The following is an 8,730-nucleotide window of genomic DNA, read 5'->3' on the forward strand; positions in this document are numbered from 1 at the left end:
ATTCCAGAAAACGTTGAGCAAAAGTGTTGGTGCACAAGTAGTTTTCCCAGTTAATGGTGGGGTAGTTGAAATCACACATTATTAGGGTCCTGGGTTGTACCTTAATATTTTCCAGTGTATCAAGAAAAGAGGAGTGGGAATCCTGGAGCATGGTGGGTGGGTCTGTAGCAAGCTACAATCTGGATTGTGGTTTTGCCCAGAGTTAGTTGAATTTGGATAATCTCGGATGCATTATGCTGAGCAACTAGCTTGGAGGTGTGGATATCCTTAATGAATATGGACATGCCTCCACCTTTACTGTTCCGGTCTGAGTTTGGTGGCCGAAAGGTGTGGTATGAATTATTGAATTATAGCCTGGTAATGCAGGGGTGCTCTCTGGAGCTTTGAACCAGGTCTCTCTCACTGCACAGATGTTGATGTTCTCCATTTTAAGGAGTGCCTCGATTGAGTGCATTTTGAGGTTTAGACTTCTAGCATTGAGTAGCATTACCCTCAGGTTTTGCTTGCTTGTACCTGTTGCGGTGGTGAATTTGTCATTTGAACCTTGCCTAAAAAAGGCAATATAGGGGTGGCAAGAGCCTTTGGCAGTATCCGGAATCCCAAGGGCGACAGGTGCAGGCCATCTCTGGCAAAGCAGCGTGGTCTGTCGATCATGTCATCCCAGGCAGACAGATACTGGATTCCCTTAGAATGACACCAGAAGCTTAGTCCCCTTTAATTATCTATGGTATGATCCCAGTTATTCTCATTAGTGCTAATATATATTTATCAACCATGGTGTGGGAAAGGTCGGTCTATAACCAAATGGGATACATTATTTCAAGCACAAAAAAAGGAAACTGGCCAATTTTAAAATGGCCTGCGAGGGCAGCTAGCCTAGTAATCGCATATGAATCTGTATGAACCTATAAACATAAAGACATGCCTACATCATCCCTCTTCATAAGGGAGGCAATAACACAGCCACCACCAATTTCAGGACTATTACCATCCTTTCCCCACATTCTAAAATACTAGAAAAAGCTATCCATTCACAACGGATGCCATATGTTATTCAAAACAATCTCCTCACCTCCACTCAACATGGCTTCTGCCCTGGTCACAGTACCATGACTGCCCTTCTTTCATTTCTCGAAGCCATTAACCTAGCCTGTGACTCAGGCAAACTCATATCCACACTGTTTCTAGATCTATCAAAAGCTTTTGACACTGCCTCCCATCCCTTGCGCGTATCCCAACTCTCCTCTCTCCATCTCTCTCCCTCCTCTGTAGCCTGGTTCTCTAGCTACCTCTCTGATCATCAACAAGCTGTACAGTGGAAATCCTTAACTTTTCCCTTCCTACCTACACCCACTGGTGTGCCATAGGGTTCTGTCCTAGATCCTCTTCTCTTCAATATATTTATCAACAACTTTGACCGCACCATCCCTGAGTCCTCACTAATACAGTACGCAGATGACTCAACAATCATCTACTCAACATACTCACCCTCTGACCTACTATTAAAAACCCAATCAGCCTTCAGTAAAACAGAAACCTGGATGCAAAACAATCACTTGGTCTTAAATGCCAATAAAACCAAACTGATGACCTTTACTCCCTCTAGAAACTCCACTATCAACAAAAACTCATTCTCCATAATCAAACCACAGTAACATCCCCCTCGAAATTGTCTCCAACACCAAACTACTCAGCATGACCATTGATGAAAATCTAAAATTTGATACCCACATCCAAACCACCATTAAAAAAAACACCAAAAACTAGGACTCCTGTACAGACACAGCCGCTGCCTGAGCTCTTCCAACAGACAAATCCTAGCCTTTTCCTTCCTTCTCCCCTCACTTATGTATGGCGCTCCTCTATTAAGCAATCTACAACTTGGTCTGCAGTCCAATCTCAAATCCTGCTACCATAAAATAAGCAAATCTGCAACCAGTTCTAAAAACTCAGCACACCACTGCCTCTCCCTCCATACCTTGCAATTGCTTGAACTACCCAGTTATCTAAAATTCCTTCAGCTTAACACTGCCCACAAGATCATCTTCAAACCATCCAGCTGCCCTTCTCACACTACTGCCTTAACCTCCTACGTACCTAACCGCTCTCTCAGATCAGAAAAACAAAACCTCCTCCGACTCTACAAACCCACTAGACCCCCTGGCCAACTTCTGCTCCATAGCCAAACTATGGAACTCTCTCCATCCCTTCTTCTAACCGTACCAACTTCAAATCTCTCTTGTTCTCACACCTATCTTCAAAATGGGCATGCCCATGTCACGCTCCTACCTAACTTCCCCTCTATACTCTCTCTCTTTCCCATTCCCACTTTCACGCTCATTCTTCTCACTTATCTACTGTTTCACCCCACTATACAATTCTAGACAACCTTCTTTTGCACTTGGGAAAACCTTCTCAAATTGTGTCAGTCTTCCTGAAACTAAAGCTGTTCAGATACTGATTTTCTCAGATTGTCTCAGTTATCATGAAACTAACTCAGTATAGATATATTATATTTCTCAACCACTTTCCTTTCATCTTTATCCACACTCAGGATTGTAATCTACCCACCAGCACTGTGCTGAATTCTTAACCTGACATTCACGTCATACTGCTTTGTGTTATTAACATGCCAAATTATGCTGTACTATGCTTGCAAGTAAAATACTGTATTCTTAATCTGACGATTATGTTTATACTAAGTTGTGTGTGTGTATATAAATATATATATATATATATATATATATATATATATATATATATATATATATATATATAAATAATTTTATATATATATATATATATATATATATATATATATATATATATATATATATATATTCTTAACTTGAAGATTATGTTTATACTAAGTTGTACATGTATGTAATAAGACATTGGAGCTTTTCTCCCCTGGCCTCCAGTGAAAATGGGCTCTTCTTGGCCCAGTGGACTTCCCCGGTCATCGAACTGAAATAAATAAATAAAATAAATAAATTAGTAGACCATACAAAACTCCACAAAAACTATGAGTGGATGTCAGGATTGAACTTATGACTGTAGAAGTGGACCCAGGAGTTCTTATCACTGAGCCGCCATGCAGCCAGTCTACATCAGTTTGAAGGATAGATGGGTGGTCACTGTGGTGACAAGAGCAGTCAGAATGTGTCTTCAGCTGGAAGTATGACAGAATGTGACAGCTAACAACATTATCCTGTCATACATCAGAGAGCAGTCTTTCCAAAATCACCTGAGTAAGTTAATCATGGGACTGTGGACTTAGCCTTGCACTTAAACACATTTTGCTGTCTGTGCACTTTCTAAGCAGTGGGGTGTTCTGGCAAATGAGCTGATCCTAATAGTCCTCATGGACTATGAGTTTGCAAACAAACCTAGAGGTTTTACTTAGCTGATACTAGTTTGTGGTGTTTAGGACAAAGACTTGCTTACTGCTTAGTACAGTCTGCAGCCTCTGAAATTCTGGATGAGGGATTAGGGTTTTCTAGTGAGACCTTAGATGAAGAACCTCCTTTATGCCTTTCCTTCCATTCTGCTTTATTAGAAAGTTCTGTTGATAGCTAGAAAAGAGAAGAACAGGATTATTTTGGTGTAGCCGTGATAGTGAAGATAGCCTTGTTTTTCTGCAGTATGATAAGTCATTCATTCCACAGGAGAATCCGCTGTGGTAGTAGTGCCCATCCCTCCAAAGCATTCCTGCTTCCAAAGAGGATGCTCCTCTGATGCATGCGAGGATCAGCTGTCTGTTTTTGCTGTTCGTTTGCTGGACAGATAAGTTTGCTTTGTGGAAAAACCCTTACATTTTAAAATATTGTTTGCTTAACATTTCTGAACAGGATAGTCTAATTATTTTAAAGCCAAGAGTTTGTGATGGACTGTCATAAGACTGTACTGGGCTTTTAAACTTCTTCTTCTTCTTCTTTCAGCTGCTCCCATTAGGGGTTGTCAAAGCAGATCAGCTGTTTCCATTTCTTCCTGTCCTCTGCATCTTGCTCTGTCACACCAACCACCTGCATGTCCTCTCTCACCACATCCATAAACCTTATCTTAGTCCTCCCTCTTTTCTTGTTACCTGGCAGCTTCATCCTTAGCATCTTTTCCCCAATATATTCTGCATCCCTCCTCAGCACATGTCCAAACCAACATAATCTTGCCTCTCTGGCTTTGTCTCCAACCTTCCAACCTTGGCTGAGCCTCTAATATATTTATTCCTAATCCTGTCCATCCTCGTCACACCCAGTGCAAATCTTAACTATATTCGGCTTTTAAACAAGAGCACAATTTTTTTCCAGTCAGTTTAAAAGTTGTTTAAAGAAATTGAAAACCATTTTGTCTGGAGAAATTGTGTTTATTTTACTTTTGGAGGTTGTCAAAGTGTTTTAAAATGTTGTTTACTTTGTTTTTAATGTGAAAAGCATGTATTTTAAAGACTTAAGTTTTACTGCCTTTTTTCCTTGGGAAAGAGGCACCATTTTTGTCTTGACCAGGAACATATTGTTGGTGCCAGGGTCAGTCCTTCATCCAACCACAAAAGAAAGTAAAAAAAAAAACAGCCTTTCTAACCACAGCAGGCTAACAAATTGCCTCAGCTGCAAGAGGGTGACTCTTTTGGTGCAAATAGTTGCACCACAGACCACTAATCTTTTAGCCCCAATCCCTTTGGTGTAGCACCTGCAGTCACTATGGACCAGAGATTAGCCATGCCATCTATAGTTCTTGGGGTCCCCTCAGTGGGCAAGGGTTCATAGGTTCATAGGTTGGTACTAGGCTATCAGCCCTAGGGCCTATACAAGCCTAACCATAACAATTCCCTGGCTATTTCTTCCCACATTATTTACTTTCCTGGACCCCTGTCTAGCAGGGCGACTGACGTGATCCCTGGGGTGAATTTCCTTTCTCCCATCCAATCGTCAAGGTTCCTCTTGAAGAGGTCCAAAGAGGCACTCTGCTTGACATGTATGGGCAATCTATTCCAGAGTCTGGGGAGTCTCTGGGTCAGGAACCTATCCCTCCAGCATGTTTTGTTTATTGTCATGACAAGGTTTAGATCCCTGGAGCGTGTAGCTCTGAGGGATTGGGATTTCTTTAAGTGTAGCATGTCCAACAGCTCTGGGTTTGACATGGCCTTGTATGTTAAGCAGAGATCGCCTCTGAGTAGGCGATATCGACAGAGTATAGCTGGAGTTTTTTAAGGCGGTCAGCGTAGGGCATCTGCTTTTGGCCTGTGATTCTTTTAGTGAGGTATTTCTGAGGCCTTTCCAGTTGTTGCAGATGTCTTGAGAGGTACATACCGAATGGGGCGTTGTAGTCTATAATGGGTCTAATGAGGGATGAGTACAGTGGGACAATGACCTCCTTTTTTCTGGATGAAAAGCCCTTTGTGATGAGGTGTGCCACATAGAAGGATTTCCTGACTGTTGTGGCGATGTGGTTATCAAAGGTGAGACCACTGTCCACCTGTGTCCCTAAGTCTCTTATCACACTTTCTGTGTTTAGTGTACTGCCACCTATATGGTAATTCATGGATACATGTTTATTCCCAAAGGGGATAACAATACATTTCTTGGCGTTGAGCTTGAGCCCATGGCTCTGGCACCAAGCATCTGTTTCTGTAAGGCCCTTTTGTAGAGTATCCACATCATTTGGGGATTCAATAATGGCTCCCAGTTTGCAGTCATCTGCAAACTTTGTTAGCTCAGAGTCCCTTAGTGTTGACCTGTACTTCAGAGAAGTAGATGCCAAACAAGAGCGCCCCAGGACTGAACCCTGAGGTACTCCACTTGTCACTTGTCTGGAGCTGGATTTGGAGTCGGCTACTTTTACAGTGTGGGTTCTATCAGTAAGCCATTTAGCAACCCATTGGGTGACATAGGGATTAATGCCCAACTTAGTAAGTTTATCTATGATTCCAGAGAGGGGATGATGACAAAGGCCTTGGCAAGGTCTAGATAGGCTGTGTGGACCACCTTACCCTTGTCCATGGCTCTGGAGACTGATTCAAAGAAGTCAATCAGGTTCAGGAGACAAGATCGGCCCTTCACAAACCCAAACTGGGTGGGGTCCAGTGTTTGAAGGTTGCCAATGTCTTTGTTTATAAGTTCCATGATAATACGCTCCATGGCCTTGCAGATCAGGCTTGTCAGACTGATGGGACGGTAGTTTCTGGGATCCAAGGTGGATCCCCTTGTGGATTGGGATAACTGTAGCTCTGCGCCACTCAGTGGGCACGAAACCTGAAGTGAGGCTATGATTAAACATGACACTTAGGTGAGGTGCCAGTTCATATTGTAGTTCATGTAGTACACAGCCCGGGATGTCATCTGCTCCCATGGATGCTGTATTCTTGGCTTTAGAGAGTGCGTTTTGTACCTGTGTGGCCGTTATTACTGGAATTTGGCAATCTTCTGGTATTGAGATGGGCCATTTAAGGGGTGAGAGGGGGGTGAAGTTGGCACTGAATCGATCTGCCAGGATATTGGCAATATCCTTCGGATCAGTATATTTAATGCCATTCTGTTTTAGCTCAGAGCAGATCTGAGCATTGCCATTTATATTCTTGACATAGTTATAGAATGCTTTGTGGTTGTCTTTGGAATCTTTGGCAATTTTATTTTCGTAACTAGCTTTGGAGGATTTTATGTGATGGTGAGCTGTTCTTGTTGGTCCTGGGAAAGAGAACAGAGAAGGATTCCCGGTTTTGTCAGAATTCTGTGCCCATCGCTGGGGAAGCTGCTGCTGCTACTGCCATTAATAGCACTGCTGGACCCATTTCCCCTGTCAAAATGAAACAGAAAACTAAACACTTGTCTTCTCCTCCTCAAAATTTCTTAGACAGGAGTAGTTTACTGGGACTTTGCCAGAGTCTAATTTAGGCTATTAACTCTTTTTATAATATAGTTTCTGGTAAATAAAGAGGGAAACCTCTTTTCCTGAATAGATTCAAAATTCAAATGTGGACAGGAAGATGAAGGGACACATACAGGGTTTTCTCCTCAGATTTATGTTTCAGACTCGACTTCAATTTCTGATTCTCCCTGTGGAGGTTTCTCTGAGACTACTTCCAGAATGTGCCAGTGCTTTCTGTGGGTGAACACTGAGGTTTCCCAGTCCCTCAGAAAATACTATGAGCTGTCACAGAAGGACTTTCCAGAACCTTCACCCATTCCTCTAGATCTGTCAGCTTTGGAGGATGTGTATATTACTGCCTGAACTTTTCCTGATAGTCAAGCAGCTGCCTTAAAAAGGCAAACGGGATGTATAAATCCCCTTTGTCTTTTACGTTTTTATGCCCTTTTTCTAAACATGACCAGCTAATCCTCCTGCTGCTAAACATTTAATTAATTCCAATCCTACTCTTTCTGATAAGGATGAGAAGATTATTGGTAACTATGAGGGAAAAGTGTATACTTCTGCAACTTTGATTTTTCAGAATTTTGAATTGTCAGGCTTATATGTTAAAATTTGTTCTGAATAATTGTGAAAGAATGAAGAATGTTTTGTCTGCAGTTTCTTCTTGTGAGGAAAAATCTGCTTTAAATACTACTCATTGATTACAGGGAGTGTGTGACATCCCTCCTCTGGGCCAGTAATCAGGGAGCCTGAATCATGACCACAAACAACGGTGAGGAATGTTCACTTGGAGCAAAGATGGGTACACACAGTATTTCCAGATGCAGCTGTCTGTGTCAATAACAATTTCTCTTAAGAGCACACATGGAACACATTCAGTCCGGGGTCTTGGTGTCCCTCTTTCTCTCTCTAAGTTCCCAATAGGAATCCCCACTGGCATAGCTATAGAGATGAGTCCTCAGCTGAATGTCCAAGCCAAGTCATCCACCACTCTCTCTGTGAAACCAGCGCTCTGTGTCCCTGCTCCAAGTAGCTTACACACACACACACACACACACACACACACACACACACACACACACACACACCTGGGAAAGGTTGGCACAGATTTGCTAGCTATGCCCCTCTGCCCAGACTATAAGGTAGTTACTGCCACCAGACACTCCAAAGCCAGCTACTCTAAGGCTTTTACAAGGGTACCCAGTTTTACTAATTAATTAATACTAATACAAATGGTAGTGTTTGACCAAAACAGTAAAGCTTTTAGAAGTGGTCACAGTGTCACCAAATAAATATAAGTACTTAAATGTTCTCTAAAGGACCAGCCACAATGAAAAGTTTAAATATATTTAATAGTAAATAATAAAAGAACATGAAAATACTAAATATCTATTTGCAATAAACACCAAAGTTTCAATCACAGGAAATATTAAAAATTACACAGATGAATAGATTCACAGATACAGAAAACAGTACTTAACTAATCTCACTATATTATCCTAAATGATCTAAAAAAATACTTTTTGCCTGGTTACTTACTAAAGCAAGGCAAGCTGAAGTGTGTGAGAGAGCCTTCTTTGTCAGGTAACAAAAACAGACTGCTCTGAGACGTCAGTCTCATCTAGTACTAAAACATCATTTTTGTTCGGGATTACAGAAAGACCACATACATCTAGTCATCTAACTTCTGGTTCCCATACTACTCCCCCTTTGCTAGAAAATGAACCAGAATCTCACACATATGTGCCATAGTATACACAGAGAGCTTTGCTAAGATCTGTTGCAGCTTCTGGAGGTCATAAAATAGTTTCAAACTTCTACCTTTCCACAGTAGCAATTAGTTCACCCCCAAGGACAATACAGAAA

At 41.7% G+C, this 8,730-nt stretch overlaps 1 protein-coding gene across 1 annotated transcript in view; it reads left to right on the plus strand.

The window, feature by feature from the left end:
- Positions 1-8,730, plus strand: part of LOC122814860 (phospholipid-transporting ATPase ID-like) — a 2,026,011-nt gene that overhangs the window by 1,971,930 nt on the left and 45,351 nt on the right. The window lies entirely within an intron of this gene.

This window comes from Protopterus annectens, chromosome 1.part1 (assembly GCF_019279795.1).
Source record: "Protopterus annectens isolate FY-2018-M chromosome 1.part1, PAN1.0, whole genome shotgun sequence".
Classification (NCBI taxonomy): Eukaryota; Metazoa; Chordata; order Ceratodontiformes; family Protopteridae; genus Protopterus; species Protopterus annectens.